Source organism: Petromyzon marinus, unplaced genomic scaffold (assembly GCF_048934315.1).
Source record: "Petromyzon marinus isolate PM22_M1 ecotype Great Lakes invasive population unplaced genomic scaffold, UKy_Petmar_22M1.pri1.0 PM_Scaffold_1, whole genome shotgun sequence".
Classification (NCBI taxonomy): Eukaryota; Metazoa; Chordata; class Hyperoartia; order Petromyzontiformes; family Petromyzontidae; genus Petromyzon; species Petromyzon marinus.
Window position 1 is genome coordinate 5,124,785 of NW_027423057.1, and position 15,927 is coordinate 5,140,711.

The window sequence follows — 15,927 nt, forward strand, 5'->3', positions numbered from 1 at the left end:
TACTAATTGGCTGTGTCGGGTGGTGTCTGGTTTAACGACACATTTATATTTACACGATCTAACCCGAAAATATATTTATTATGCGTTTAGAGGGTTAGGGGCTTAGAGTGTTATGTGTTTAGAGGGTTAGCGTTTTAGGGGTATAGGTGTTTTAAGGGTTAGGTGTCTTGAGGGTTAGTTCTTTAGAGGGTATGGGTGTTAAATGTAGATTTGAAGTTTTCGTGACTGCAGGGATCCATACTCTTTGGTTCTTTCGGTAAAGTCACATAGGTAGAAATAAAATAAAACAAATCGCGACGTTTTGATCGCAACACAAGCGATCTTCATCAGGTGGGACAACCACAGCAAGAAATGCTGAAGTCGGCAGGAGAGCTGCCATGGCAAGAGGTTATATAGTTTAGAGAGGGGGGAAGAGGCAAGGGGACAGAGAGAAAAGGGGGGGGGTGTGGGGTAGGAAGAGGGGGGGGCACGTAAGCGCTAGGGGAAGAGGACGTTAGGCTGGTGGGGGGACATGGGCGGGGCAGCAGTAAAACCGGCAGGTAATGATGGAAACAACAACACAAGTTAAGGCATTACCTGGTTGATAACATCCTTCCAGTGATTGTTTAATTTGTATCCATCTTCTCGGTTGAAGTTTTGTCTATACCCTGGAGTCTACAAACTGAGTTGTAACTTCGGCCGCAGTTACGTTGGAGAAATAAAACGACACGTCTCGGACCGTGTTCGCGAACACAAGGCGGATCTGAAACATAGCAAACCAATACCTCTGCCGTAGTGGCCATTGTTATAACGCTGTGGGCTCGCATGATATTGTTATTTTCGGAGGCCAAGGACAAAACTTCAATCGAGAAGATGGATACAAATTAAACAATCACTGGAAGGATGTTATCAACCAGGTAATGCCTTAACTTGTGTTGTTGTTTCCATCATTACCTGCCGATTACTGCTAGCCCCGCCCACGTCCCCCCACCCCAGCCTCACGTCATCTTCTCCTAGCGCTCACGCGGCCCCCCTTCCTCTCCCTACCCCACACCCTCCCCTCTCTCTCTCCCCCCTTGCCTCCGCCCCCATCTCATACCTGTATAACCTCTTGCCATGGCAGCTCTCCCGCCGACTTCAGCATTTTCTTGCTGTGGTTGTCCCACCTGAAAATATCACTTATGTTGCGATCGAAACGTCGTGATTTGTTTAATTTTATTTAATTTATACCTACGTGACTTTACTGAAAGAACCAAAGAGTATGGATTCCTGCAGTCACGAAAGCTTCAAATAAAGATTAAAATAGTTTAGTTTAATTTGTTTATTTTTGAACAGTTTGTCTTTCCTGTCATTTTTTGTATTTTTTTAGTTATGTTCTGACCTGCCCGATTGGACAGCTGTGAAAACAGATCTTTGTAGCTCATCGATTTCATCCAGTGTAAATAAATATTCAGATTTAAATTTTATTGACCTCTGTGCGAGTCTATGGATTTCTGAGTTTGTGGGCCTCTGTGAGTGTATGGGTCTCTGTCTGAGTCTATGGATCCCTGTGTCAGTATATAGGGTCGCCGTATGAGTCTGAGTGTCTGAAGGAATGTATGGGTCTCTGTTGGAGTCTATGGGTTTCTGGTTCTGGGTCTGAGTGGGAATCTATGGTTCTCTGAGTATGGTTGTTTGTGCGAGTCTTAAGTGCACAAACTGAACTTAAAAAGGGCATTGAGGGGTGCGGAATCCAAGTTGACTATTAAGCTCCCCGCAGTGCAAGCCAGCTCTCTAGTCGTGTCATCATACAGCCCCTGTAATTCTTTATAATAATAATTAGACTTACTCCAGGAAAGCCACGCTGAGTCATAGTAAGGTCCTGAATTTGGTTTTTTATTGTAAGATCTTTTCAATCAATGAATAACGAATGCTTACACAAGTGGGGGGAAACCGGAGCACCCGGAGAAAACAAACGTATGTGAAGGGGCAGCAGGCAGCATTTTAAACCGTACAGGTGACGATGGCGATGATCCCACTTGCTATAATGCCTTCTCCTGGCCAGTCAGATGCTTTCTCCTGGCCAGCCAGGAGAAGGCACCTCAATGTCCACGGGAAGGGGGTTTCACAATATTTACTGTGTGATCCACCAACCCTTGCTGCCTTCTACAGTGCTGGATCGCAGGCTTGCATCACCACCTTCTGGCGAGTATTTGTAGTTATTATTTAAAGCTATATAGCACTCACAAGAACGACTCAAGAGGCGCGAGGAGCCACAGACATGCAGGAAGGAAGCCACGTGGTGAGCCAGCACCAACGATTGTCCAGGCTCTACGGTACTCTATGTATGGAGGCATTATTGGCTAATTAATAACGAGTGTTTGTACAAGTGGGGGAAATCGGAGCACCCAGAGAAAAGCCACGTGTGTGAAGGGGCAGCATTTTAAACCGTACAGGTGACGATGGCGATGAGTCCACTTGCTGTACTGCCTTCTCCTGGCGAGGCAGGTTATGCACCTCGACTTCCACGGGAAGAGGATTTCACAACATCATTGTGCGGTGATTTACGAACCCTCGCTGCCTTCCCCAGTGCTGGATTTGAGACGTGCACCACTAACATCAGGCGAATGATAACAACAACAACAATAACTATACTTATTACTTGGTAGCAACAGGCGAAAGAAAACAACAGGCAAATTATAACAGTCCAATTAAAACAGGCGAATGATAACAGGCAAATGAAAACAGGCGAATGATAACAGGCGAATCATAACAACAGGCGTATGTTTAGAACAGGCGAGTAATAACAACAACAATTATTATTTACACTTAGAACTTGATAACAACAATATTTATACTTATAACGTGATCAAGCAGGCCTCAGAGGTGCGAGGAACCACAGACAATCAGGAAGGAAGCCACTTGGTAAGCTGGCACCAACGATTGCCCAAGCTCTGTGACCCTATTGATACGTTTTTATCGACCAGATAGGGAGCGTTACGTGTGGGGGGGAAACCGCCCCCTTCGGTGCCTCTATGGTCCAATAGCTGGTCTTCTTGGCGCCACGGTCCCGAGCCCCCTAAAAGTTCCTCATGGAGCAAATCAACGGGTGGGCCATTGCCTTGTCAGGGCTCATTCATTGCTCCGGATCCCACCTGAAAATGCCAGGCGCAGATCCCCACATCATTAAAGCCACGGGTGCATTTATCCCAGATATAAACAATTGCAAACTATTTGACTATTTTTTTTTACTTTAACCAGGCAAGGCCCACTGAGCTATACAGCTCTCTTTCAGAAGCGGCCACACAATTACAGCTCAACAAATTGGCTTATTACGTGGACATTAGTAGCCAAATACTCTAAACATGTGCTAATAAATGTGGAGGGAAAACCCGGAGGATCCGGAGAAAAATACACGCGACCACGGGGAGATAGCATACAAACTCCAAATACAAAGGTGTCAGGGTAAGGATTTAATACACGACCTCCTGTATACCCTACAAAATAGTTAACATCTCGCCACCGTGGCGCCCAATTCTGATCACATGACATAGCAAAACGAACGTCGCGGTGCATAGCAATAATTCAATTGGGCAATTACTGAGCGTTCATAAACGTGAGGGGATACAGGAGTACCCAGAGAAAACCCACTCGTGCAAGGGGGCAACCCTCTATCCCATGCAGACAGAGATGGTGCTTATCCCACTTGCTGTACTGCCTTCTCCTGGCCAGCCAGGATATGCCACCTCAACACCCACTACACCATGAACTTTGTGAACCGAGTTTAAATTTCTGGCCACGGCGAACATCAGTGGCTATCTCCCTCTTCCTCTCTCGTCCCTGCTATTATCTCCCTCTTCTTCCCGCGTCCCTCCCACTATCTACCTCTCCAATCCGTCCCACCATCTCCCTCTTCCTCCCTCGTCCCTCCCACCATCTCCCACTTCCTCCCCAGTACCTTCCACTATCTCCCTCTTCCTCCCACTTGGCTCTACTAGTAATCTCCCTCTTCTCCCGTCCCTCGCACTATCTCCCTTTTCTTCCCCCATCCTTCCCACTATCTCCCTCTGCATCTCCAATCCCTCACACTCTCTCCCTCTTCCTTCCTCTTCCTTCCCACTATCACCTTCTTACTCTAACCGATCTGCCTAATCCTCCCAAATAACTCCCACTATCTCCCTCTACTTCCCCAGTCGCTCCAACTATCTCCCTCTTCATTCCCCTTTCCTGCCACTATCTCCCTCTTCCGCCCCCTTCCCTCCCACCATCTCCCTCTTCCTCTCCCGTCCCCCCCGCTATCTCCTTCTTTCTCTCACATCCCTCCCACCTCCTTCCTCCCCCGTCCCTCCCACTATCTTCTCATCCTCCCCCATCCATCCCACGATCTTCCTCATCCTCTCCCGTACCTTCCGCACCTTCCTTATTTAACACCATCAGGTTCACAGACTCGCCCTCGCTTCTCCCAGTCAAATAGCCTAGCTTAGACACAACCCCCACCATGTTACACTGACGGCATCGACCGAGACAGCCAACAACTATCCGGCCGCCCAATTATCTAGTGAAGACGGCAGCGACCAAGTCGGCAAAGACGACAGTGCCGACGAGACGACTCCACTTCCCAGAACGTGCAACCACGAGCTCTCGCTCTCCGCTGCTTTTATCCGACTCGGCCGCGCCTCCCTTCTCCAACCCACGAGCGGGTTCCAGTGTCTTCCAGGGAGGGTCTCTGTGATCCTTGCCCCAGTGCCTCCGCCCTGCTGACAAACCCGCATGAGGCTCACTGGCGTGTGTACTCCCCGTCCACCGCAGTTGCCGCTGCTGGACAACTATTACTCTACAGTTGTACTGCCCCTCTGTACCGTGCCCCCGAGCCATCAACACGGACTCACAGCATCAACACAGACTCACATGATCAACACAGACTCACAGCATCAACAGACTCACACGATCAACAGACTCACAGCATCAATACGGACTCACACCATCAACACGGAAACAGGGTCAGTGAGCAAGATGGCGGATGAGTGCATACATGATGTGAGTGGTGGTGAGTTCAAGTTAAGCACCCAGTTTTAAATCTCATTTACTCCCACCATCACCACCACCACCCTACATACAACAGTCGGAAGTAAATGCCTACACACCCTACATACAATCGTCAGTAGTAGTGGGGAGAAGAGGGCATCAGTGGGGGCGAGGCATGAAGCGTTGAGAAGCCCTCAGATACTCCATAAAACCCCGAGTTTCATGGAGTATAATTTTCAGCATTACAGTTCCATTTTTTTTACGTTAACAAATGTCTCGCCATATATTACACCGTATAGGTAACTAGATTGGGCGAGGGATGGTCTTTTTTGTTGAACAATCAATAAAGCTACGGTGTTGTACTGTGCCCGTATCCGTGTACGGTACTGTGCACTAAAGGAAGAAAAATGGAGCGGCTGAACCTCACTGCCTCCTTACCGGAGGCTGTAAACATCAAGTGACCTGAAAACTGCGATGGGACGTGAAAGACAACATGGAGAGACAAGAGGGCGCCACGTGTGTTCTTCCATGGCAGCAGCAGCATCATCGCAGGCAATGAGGTTCAAATGGGCACAGGAACTTTGAGGTGGACCCACGAGTGTTTGAGCCACAGCGGCGTGCAATCGGCGACCTCTATACGCTTGGCGCAATCCGCACCGTCATTTCACGGAGCCCTTGTCCACTCGACGAGTGCGACGACGCCGTCCCACCGTCATTCGGCGCCTCGTGGTGACATCACAACAGCAAAGCGACAGGTGTTGTTTATTCATTTCTTGAGGCAATTCGAGGGCCCGGTTACATCGCGTTGTGATACACGCACACACCGTCAACATATACTACACCGGTTATAAAAAAAAAAGCAGGGGATAGAAAGGTGGGGGAGCGGACCCGACCACAGGTATTGTTTAAAAGACGTCAAGCGGACCGGGGGTTTTAAATGCAAGTCCATGCGGACACCAACATCCGAACGATTGTACCAATAAATCCTGAACCTTCTGGAAGATTTCAGCTCCCGCTGGTTTGGATCAGGGTGATGTTGGGGCAAATTCCATTAATTGGGAAAGGTGGCAATCTTGTGGGAATGTCCTCGCCAGAGAAGAAACTTGTCGCTTCCATGTTTTATTTTCATCCGACGTCCCATTAGCGAGATCCAGAGCGTGACGGACTCATATGGAGTCGGCCTCCTGTAATTTTTCTGGTCTCATTCTCACCACAGGTGAAGGCAGAGCCACACATCAACGTGCCAATGGGGCCACGGTTGAAGTGGTGGGGCCACGGTTGAAGTGGCGGTGGCCACGGGTCATGTGGCCTCTATGTATTTTCCATGTTGAAGGCCGATTGCCCCAAACATTGCCCGTCATATGCAGTGTCACTGAATAACGTGTGAAACATACTGTAGCATATACAAAATTGTATTTTCTTCATACATTAAATACAATAAACATGAAATGCGTATAGGACATTTATAACTCTCTCAATGACCAAACTTGTATTTTATGAACACACTTATACGAGCAAAATATGACAAAAGTGTTCCAGATTTCAGTTTCAATTGAGACTGAAATCCGGAATCATTACCCCCTACTGACAGACTAATAATACCCGCTCGCAGGCCAAGTGCTGATTCACCTTGGGGCCTCGCCTGGTATAGAGGTCGTGGGTTAAATCCCGACGCCTGTATATCTGGAGTTTGCATGTTCTCCCCGTGACCGCGTGGATTTTTCTCTGGGTCCTTCGGTTTTTCCCTCCACATTTAGAAACATGCGTTTAAAAGTATTTGGCTGCTATATATTTCTGCGTGACAAGCCACTTTATAGCGCTTTCATCTGTGGCCCGGTCGTTCCTGAAAGAGAGCTATACAGCTGAGTGGGCCTTACCTGGTAAAATAAAAAGAGATTAGTTTTGTTAGTTTATTTTGTGCCACAGGGGGACAGCTACAGGGGGGGGGGTGCCCATTAAAATGGTCGAGATGAGATGCAACTTAAGGCGCTTGTGACTTCCCAAAAATATTATTTATGGCAGGTTTTCACATCTAAACATCCCGGGTGGCATTGAAGCCAAGAGCTCCCACCCTAGGTGAGTAGCTACGAGAGCGGTGCTGTGCACGGCGACACGCCACTTTCTCCATCTGCCTGACTTGGTATTTTCTTTTTTGTTACTTAAATAAATGTTAATGTTTCGTTTTGTGTACGCGTGTATGTACACCGTTTGGGGAGCGGTGGTGCAGCAGTTAGCGCACTACGAACTCAGCCATCTGAGTACGTGGTGTGGGGTGTGTATAACATCGCAAAACTGGGGAGGACAAAGGCAGCCAGACGTGGGGCTGGCCACACAACCACTTCTGTGCCATGCCGGCCATCATAGGTGCTACCCGTTAACAGCACTTGCCCCAGCAATCTGTTAACGGCGATACGGAGTACCTTTGTCTTTTTGTGCAATTGTGTGCTTCTGTGTGCGACGCATGCGACGATGTGCATGTTTGTGTTTGATAAATGTACATCCGCAATGTGTGTGTGACGCGTATGATGCGCGTGTGTGACGACGGTTGGAACAGCGATTCACGCACTGCCCTATCCACGCGGCGACCTCTCCTCAACGTCTCGAGCCTCGGCGGAGAGCGCCGCGAGGTTCGACTCCAACTCCGGCTTTCCAGGGACAAACCCCCCCCCCAATGCCCCTCCCCCCAGGCCCATGGGGGGGGGGGGAAGTCGCTCCCCTCCCTCACTCCACGCTCAGGAACTTCCTCTTCTTCGCCGTGTTCATGTACGGTCGCCAAGGCCACTCCACCTCGGCGGTGGCCGCGTTGTCCAGCGTGCCCAGTTTAATCTCATAGACTGCGCGACACACAAAAGCAAAGATCCCCCCCATGCAGCCTTTAACAGACGGCGTGGGAAAAGCGCTGTTCGTGTGTTAGCATGTAGGAAAGCCAGCACGGCACACCAAGGGGTGGGTGTGGGTGGCCAGCATTACGTCCGATCATCTTTGAATTTACACATCGCATCCGGGGTGGGGGAATGCGAGTCGGGTCACGGTACAGCGAATGCGACCAGAGCAGCGACCCCACCGACTCAAGTTCCGATCCGCTCTACAAGTCACCCGCGGGCCACCTAGCCCGAGGCTAGACTCTTACATTCAGCCCATCATCCTCTCAGGGGTCGATAAAATTTACAACCACTTCGTAGGGAAGTCCACAAGGAATGTGGAATTTCCACCGCCTCTGCAGGGGTGTAAAGTGGAGACGAGTAACAATGTGTCAGGCAGACTTACGCTCCATCTCGAATCACGGTCCCACCTCCTTCAACTCGATGTCCTTGCCGTCGCGCTTGTAGACGTTGTGCCTGTTGGGAGGGGGGAAGGGGGGCACAGAAGTCACGGGAGGGGTCGCGGCAAGTCACACGGACGGCGCTGGACTCTCATTACGTGTCCTCGCAGACGTTTGCCAGTTAGAGGCCAGCGGCCACCCTGTTTAAAACTGCGGATGCATTAGCAAATGAACAACATTACGCGCCTTCAGCTTCAGAGATGGCGTTAAATAAAAACTCTGTGCTGTTGCTCGAAAACTAAAGTAAAACGAAACTATTTTTATTTTACCACTGAGCTATGTAGCTCTTTTTCACATAAAAATGTATAGCAGCAAAATACTCGAAATTCAAGTTTCTAAATGTGTAGGGAAAAACCCGGAGGACCCGGAGAAAAATCAAAGTGACCAGGAGGAGAACATGCAAACTCCGAATATACAGGCGGACACACAGCACCTGGCCCAAAAGTCTGCTCACTCTTTCCCATTCCGAGACATCTGCAAGTTGCCGGGTGGTAGGTGTCACGTTCACCGCTGAATCTCGGTACGCGCGAGCGGCTCGACGTTCATTTTATTTATAGAGGCGTAGCGCTGCTGTTTTTAAAAGGCGTTGCCCTCACCGCAGAGAACCGTAGTGACACGACCGGCACTCTATGGAACAAAACTGTGCCACACGCCCTCCCGCATAGTCTTATGGGAGCAAAAGGTATGTCTTCAGGTCAGAAGACGTACTTGAGTTTTTCTTACGGTTCCGTTTCGACGACGTATATGTACATCATGGAAATGAGAAAGGGTTATAGCCTATACGAGGGATCTTTGTGCTTTGGGGATGGGGGAGGAAGATGTGGGTGAGACTGGCACGGTGCCCGCACGCACCCTCTTTCCGAGTCGCGACGTGAAGTTGTGCATCACGAGGTGTTGGAATGCCTCGGACATCATGTCCACGTCCGGATGTCGTGCCGCATCACCACGCTCGAGAGTGTCAAGTACACCCTGGCATCGTACCACGTGTCACATGAACAGCATGCCGGAAAGTTAGACACACCACAGGTGTCACACAGACTGTACTGGAGAGTTAAACAGACTGCCCTTACATCTGCGGCATCATACCACATCACACCACATACACAGTTAAAACACCACAATTCCATGTCTGCAGCGTCATACTACACACCGCACATCGTACGCACAGCTAAATACACCTCCATCCCCGTCTGTTGCACCGCATCACACACGTCACACCATGCATCACACCGGGGAGCGGGAGCGGAGTGGCTATCTCATTACACTACAAATCCGGTGACCTGACTTCGATTTCCGGTGTGTCCAAGCATCGACAGTGGGGAGACAAAAGGGGCCAGATGCGGTAATGACCACACCACCCACCCCGCCGTGTGCCCTGCCGGCCTTCGTAGGTCGCTCGACAAACAGCATTTGCCCTGACAGCCTGTTAAAGGCTACACGGGGGAGCTTTGTCGACTGCGGTGCGTGCGCGTGCCTGGCATACCGCGGTGCTCATGCAGGACGATGAAGTCGTTGACGGCGTTGGCGCAGCACGCCCACACCAGCGCCTGCAGCTTGTGGCCTCCGTGGTTCATCGGCTGAGCGTTCGGCAGGATCAGCTTCATCTCCTGCGGTGGTGGTGGGAGGGTGGTGGTGGTGTGGTAACATGACAGCAAGCGGTCACACGCCGAGTCCGCTCTTCCCACCGGCGTCCGTCCCGGCCACGCTGATTTCGCCCCCCCCACTTCCCCGCCCCCCCACTGTATCCGACTCGGGTTGTGTTGTTTGTTTTTTCCATTGCGGAAGCCGAGCCGAGCCGTGCCGGTATACGGGGTCGCCAAACCCCGTGTTGGCACAACTGGGATGCATCATTGGAAAAACTTTACTATTTTTATTTTACCAGGTAAGGCCCACTGAGCTATGCAGCTCTTTTCCAGAAGCGACCTGGCCACAAATCATAGCTCAACTAAGTGGCTTATCGCCATGTGGAAATTTATAGCAGCCAAATACTCTTAAACGGACGTTGATTCTAAATGCGGAGGGAAAAACCGGAGGACCTGGAGAGAAATCCACGCGACTCCTCGGAAAGTGGCACGCAACTCCAAATATACAGCAGGCATCAGGGTCAGGATTGAACCTGCGACCTCCTGTATACCAGGTGAGGGAGTTAACATCTCGCCACAGTGGCGCCCCCAATGGTACATCTTTCCGTGACCACCGACCGTGCGTAGTGCTACAGTAGATACATTTTCGATGAATGGAAGGGATCGGTCATCGCGAAAAGGCGGACTGAATCGCGAGGAATGAAGTTGACAAAAGCTGCATGCACCAAACCAAAGTGTCCAACGCTCCACCACTTACGACCCCCCCCCCCCCACCACACAGCCTCCACCTTTCATCAACAACCAGATTTCTTCTGGTTAACTCAACGGATGCGAGTTGTCTCACACTGCACAAGCCCGATGATTGGTCGACACGACTCGTGTGAGGTGCAAGGAACTGATTCTAAAGCCGATAGAGAACACGTGTGTGTGTGCGGTAATTTAGCAGTTAGCATGCTGCCCCACAAACCTAGTGACCCGAGGTTTATTTCCGTTCATGGCCAACACCAGTGGCGATTATCTGAACTGGTCCTGGGCCTCCCCTAGATCAACTCAGCCTCAAACGAGTACCTAGTGCGGTGTTTAAACATCATTACCAGAGAGATAAAGGTGGCCAGTTGTGGTGCTAGCCACCTACACCCTCGCAAACAGCACCTGTCCCAAAAACCTGTTAAGGCTATATGGGGGACATCTGTCTTTGCGCGCTTGTACACATGCAATACACGAGGACCCACATTCCTCGTGTGACCCCAAACCCTGTAGCCCCTGTGACCCCGTGCCCGCACCTTGATGAACTGCTTGAGGAGGGAGCTGGGGTCGCGTGAGGTCGTCGCCATGATGTGTGGGTCCTTCACGCCGGCTCAGCGGTACTCGTCATCCATGTGGCTGCTCACTCCTACTGACACGGCGGGGGGGGGGGGGGGGGTGGATAGAAAGAGGTGGTAGATGGGGCAGGGGGGACGGAGAGGGTAGGTTATCATTTGCCATACTTCACCGTGCAGGTGAGTGAAGGTGTGTGTGTGGGTAGATGGATGGAAGGAGCAACCAGGAATGGTTGAGAATATCACTCTGCAGTGATCGCGTTGATTTTGTGTAGCGAGCTGAGCAATAATGAGACCTGGATGAGTCCCAATTGCAAGAGTGGGTGGGTGATATGGCAGGTGAGTGGGTAAATTGAGTAAAATGATGAGTGAGTGAATGAGTGCGTCAGTGCATGTTAAACCTCTTTGTTACAGCACGTAGCCAACCGTGGTAATCGGAAGTGTGACAAACTAACCACAAAAAGTAGTTCTCAAGAAATGAGTTTGTCAATCTAGACGATGATTTAAAAGTGCAAAGCTCCAGTGGCTTCCTAATATTGTAAGGAAGACCGCTCCAGAAGGAAGACTGCTCCAGAAGCACACGTTATGTGGTGACCACGGCCTTCATTTGACATTCCACCAAAATTTACGCCAGCGATCACACACACACGGCCGACTCTTTTTCCACGTTCATGCCACGGGATTTTTCAAAGTCCACTTGGGAAGCAATCGCCGTGCAGTATTTACGGTCAACGCAACTGCGGCATTAAACCCATTAAACCGGTGGGGGGGGGGGGGGGGGGGTTGAGGGCCCGCCGTTCTCGAACCGCGAACCTCCGCGGCAAAACACGGTGCCACTGCTTGGCAGGAAGGACCGACGGCGAGCCGGGGATGCGCGCCGACTCGGCGTGTCTAGCGGGCGGAGACACGCGACGCTTATCCCTCTGCCTCGGGAGTCTCGCGGGAAGGAAGAGAGAGAGAGATGCGAGGAGACGTGATGGTGAGGGATGTGAGATCACCCTCCCCTCCCTGGTCGAACTCCACGGCCTTCTGGAGTTCAAGCGCCTCCCACCGCAGGTCCGTAGGCAGCACCAGGTTTTCTTCGGTGACGACGTCAGGGGGACAGGGGGCAGTGGGTGGGGGGCGGGCAGGGGAGAATTAACAAGGAAGAAAAATCATGCGCACGCATGGATTCATTCGGAAACGCTTTCCAACGCGCGGTTGTCTTCTCGCCTGTATTGTCAGACCGTCTTGTCCCATCTTAGTCCGTCTTGCGTGTCTCATTGTCTCTAGATCCGTCTCTAGTCTGTCTTGCGTGTCTCAACGTCTCTAGTCTGTCTCGCTGTCTCTCGTCTGTCTTGTCGTCGCGAGCCCATCTCTAGATCCGTCTCGCCGCCCGTTACCATCGAGCGCCCTCTTGAGCCGCGCCTTCTCCTCTACGAGGACCTTCTTGGCCTCCTGCGCCTTGCGGTAGAGGTACTCGCCGTGCAGTTGCGCCTCCTCAGCTGCACCACCAAACAAAGACAAAGATCCCCCATGTAGCCTTCGACAGGACTGTCGGGTGCAAGTGCTGTTAACGAGCAGCACCTTTGATACACGAAGGGGGTAGGTGGCCAGCACCACATCCGGCCGCCTTAATTTCCCCAGTGGCGATGTTTACACAACGCACCAGGTACTCATTTGAGGCTGAGTTGACCAAGGGGAGGCCCAGGAACGGAATCGTCACCAGTGTTGGCCGTGAGCGGGAATTGAACTCGGGTCGCTGGGTTAGTAGTGCAGCGTAGTGCTAATCGCGAGACGACCATAAACAACAACCGCCATTCGCCACGAAGTGGTGGAGATGTCACCACGGCGCTCGTGCCAGGCTACGTGCAGGTTAAGGCCACATGAAGCGTCGAACGCCCGCTGGCAGCAGGAGGTCACAGACAGACAGACCCAGGTTGCCATTGGTTGCTTGACTGAGATGACTGGCCGATGCACCACCTGTGCCCCCTACTGTGCTACACTACCGCTCCAACCTACACAAACTCTCTTGGGCTATACTCTTTGGTTCTTTCGGTAAAGTCACATAGGCATAAAATATAAAATAAATTAAATCACGACGTTTCGGGCACAACACAAGCGTCCATCATCAGGTGGGACAAACCACAGCAAGAAACAATTGCCGACGTGGGCAAAAGAGCTGCTGTAAACAAGAGACTATATAGGTAAGAGAAGGGGGGAGGATCAGGGAGGAGAGATAGAGAGGGGGGGTATGAGGGGAGTGCTGAAGAGAGCGGGGCTGGGAGTGGGAAGCTTAAGAAATTAGAGATGCGGAAAGTTAAGGCAACACCATAAAGCAGTTAAGGTTTTACCTGGTTAATAACATTCTTCCAATGATTACTCAATTTGTATCCATCTTCTCGGTTGAAGTTGTGTCTGTGTTTATATATCTGGATGGCTTGATGAACAAACCTTTGATAGTAGCCCGAAGGTTTGCAGAGCGGCACCACGATACTCCTAGCGACGTCGTTGATTAATGTCTGTAATTAATATCGATGGTGAATCTCTGTAATTAATATCGATGATTCGATTCCACGAGAACAGATTCCACAAGAATCGATTCCACAACTATTTTTGTAAAGCGAAGTACGCGATTCGATTCAAACGTGTTCGTTCCGGTCTCATCAGAATCGGTATTGATTCTGTGCTGGAGGAATCCAATGAGCTATAAAGCTCTTTGATCAAAGATGTGCCAGTAGGGGGCACGGGGTCATAACGTCACAACAAACAATACAAAAACGATAGGAGTGCAAATGGAATGGTAGCAAACCACTAAAAATAGATGAAATAAACCATATAAGTTCATACTCTTTGGTTCTTTCGGTAAGAAGTCTCGCTCTCCGTTCCACCCACTACAACTGGCGTCAGAAGTAGCCAAATAGTAAGATGAATCGCTATAATGGAGACGCGAAGAAAAACTCGTACCAGGGCTCCAGTGGAAGAGGAGGACGACTCAACACCACCGGGGTTGGCAGCCCCGGAAGGGGGAGGAGAAGCGACGACGGCCGAGCTGCTCACTGCCCGGCCGCCCGGCGGCTCACCACCGTCGGAGAGGGCGCTTCAGGTGGCTCACTCCCGCCTCGCCCAACTCTTGCACGCGGCGGCATCCATCCTCGACGAAATACATCGCGGGTTATAACCACAACAAATATAACCACAATCACTGCGACCATAATCGCCATAACCACAAATATAACCATAACCACCAGCTACATAACCACAAGTATAAACACTACTGCCACAAATATAACCATAACCACCACAACAACCACAATGATGCTGATACACTCTCACACCATGTGGGTCCCCTTCTCTCCTTGTGTCTCCCTGTGGGTGAGTGGATGGGTTGGCGAGAGAGTCGGTGGGTTGGCGAGAGAGTCGGTGGGTTGGCAAGAGAGTCGGTGGGTTGGTGAGAGAGTGGGTGGGTGGCAGAGTGAGTGACCGGTGACAGAGTGAGTGACCGGTGGCAGTGGGTGACCGATGACTAAGTGGGTGGGTGGCAGTGGGCGACCGGTGACGAAGTGGGTGCGAGAGTGGGTGGCTGAGTGGGTGGCCGAGTGGGTGGCTGAGTGAATTGGTGAGTGGATGAGTGCCAGAGTGGGTGGGTGAATGGCTGAGTGGGTGGGTGAGAATCAGTATGTTTTTGCTGGAGGAATCCGATGAGCTATGAAGCTCTTTTTCATAGATGCCCAGAGAGTGGCTGAGTAGGTGGCTGAGTGAGTGTCGGTGGGTATGTGAGTGGGAATGAAATCTAACCTGCACCTCTGCATTGCAAGTCCAGCGAGCTAACGCCCTGCGTGTGATGGGGTAAAGTGTGGGCATGGCCACTTTGCTCCAACACGTCCGGACCAGCGTGGAAGAGTAGACCAAATACCTCTATATAGCGGCCTCTAGTGGATGCCTTTTCCAGCAGCAGGCGATTCGCCTCCACAACAAACCCGTCCCTCCAGGGATAAAAACACACGGCAGTCTGGGAGTGCCTCTCATCAGCTATGGCTCAACACGAGGGCCACTCTGGGGCCGGTTTCCACCGTCAGCGCCTCATCAGCAGCAGCAGCAGGGCCGGGCTCTGCTTGAAGCAGCGCCGTGAACTCAGCAGGCGTCTAGGACGTGACGGCTGTGGGCCAGGCGCCTCCTCCTCTGTCTCCCCCCACCACCGCCGCCACTGCTGATGTGTGCACACCGCGCGAGGTTCTCACCTTCAGGCTGAGTCGACGTAGAGGAGGCCCAGCGAGCCGCAGCTTCAGAAGATTTCGCGACCCACTGACGGTGGCCGTGAGCGGGAAACCAAATCAGCCGCTCGCCACCCACAATCCACAGCGCGCGCCGCCTCCACTCGCCCCCTGCCTGACCGGAAGTAGCAGCGGGGGAGGGGGGCGGGGCATGGGGGGTGAGGGGGCGGGTCACGAGGGGGAGGGCAGGGAGGGCAAGGGGGGGGTGAGGGGGAGCATAGAGGGGGTTCGTTAGGTGGAGAAAAAGGGGGGGCATGGGGGGTTGTGAGGGGGCATGGGGGGTTGTGAGGGGGCATGGGGGGTTGTGAGGGGCATGGGGGGTTGCGAATGTGGAGGGGCGGGGGGGGAAGGGGGGTCACGAGGAGGGGCAGGGGGGGCAGGGGGGTAGCGAGGGGGAGAGAAATGGCGGACCATGGGGGGTGGTCGCGAGGGGGGGCAGGGGGGGAGGAGCTCAGGTGTGAGGGGGA

The 15,927-nt window shown here is 51.8% G+C and overlaps 2 long non-coding RNA genes across 2 annotated transcripts; both read right to left on the reverse strand.

Moving 5' to 3' along the window:
* Positions 1–6,379: 6,379 nt before the first annotated feature.
* LOC142922533 (uncharacterized) lies at positions 6,380–8,970 on the reverse strand. Its single transcript, XR_012940138.1, has 2 exons — positions 8,251–8,970; positions 6,380–7,817 (listed from the first exon to the last, which is right to left on the reverse strand). It is a non-coding gene; the product is annotated as an uncharacterized LOC142922533 (long non-coding RNA).
* Positions 8,971–8,972: 2 nt separating this feature from the next.
* On the reverse strand, positions 8,973–15,498 carry LOC142922532 (uncharacterized). Its single transcript, XR_012940137.1, has 5 exons — positions 14,154–15,498; positions 12,021–12,691; positions 11,172–11,281; positions 9,789–9,912; positions 8,973–9,274 (listed from the first exon to the last, which is right to left on the reverse strand). It is a non-coding gene; the product is annotated as an uncharacterized LOC142922532 (long non-coding RNA).
* Between the last annotated feature and the right edge of the window lie 429 nt (positions 15,499–15,927).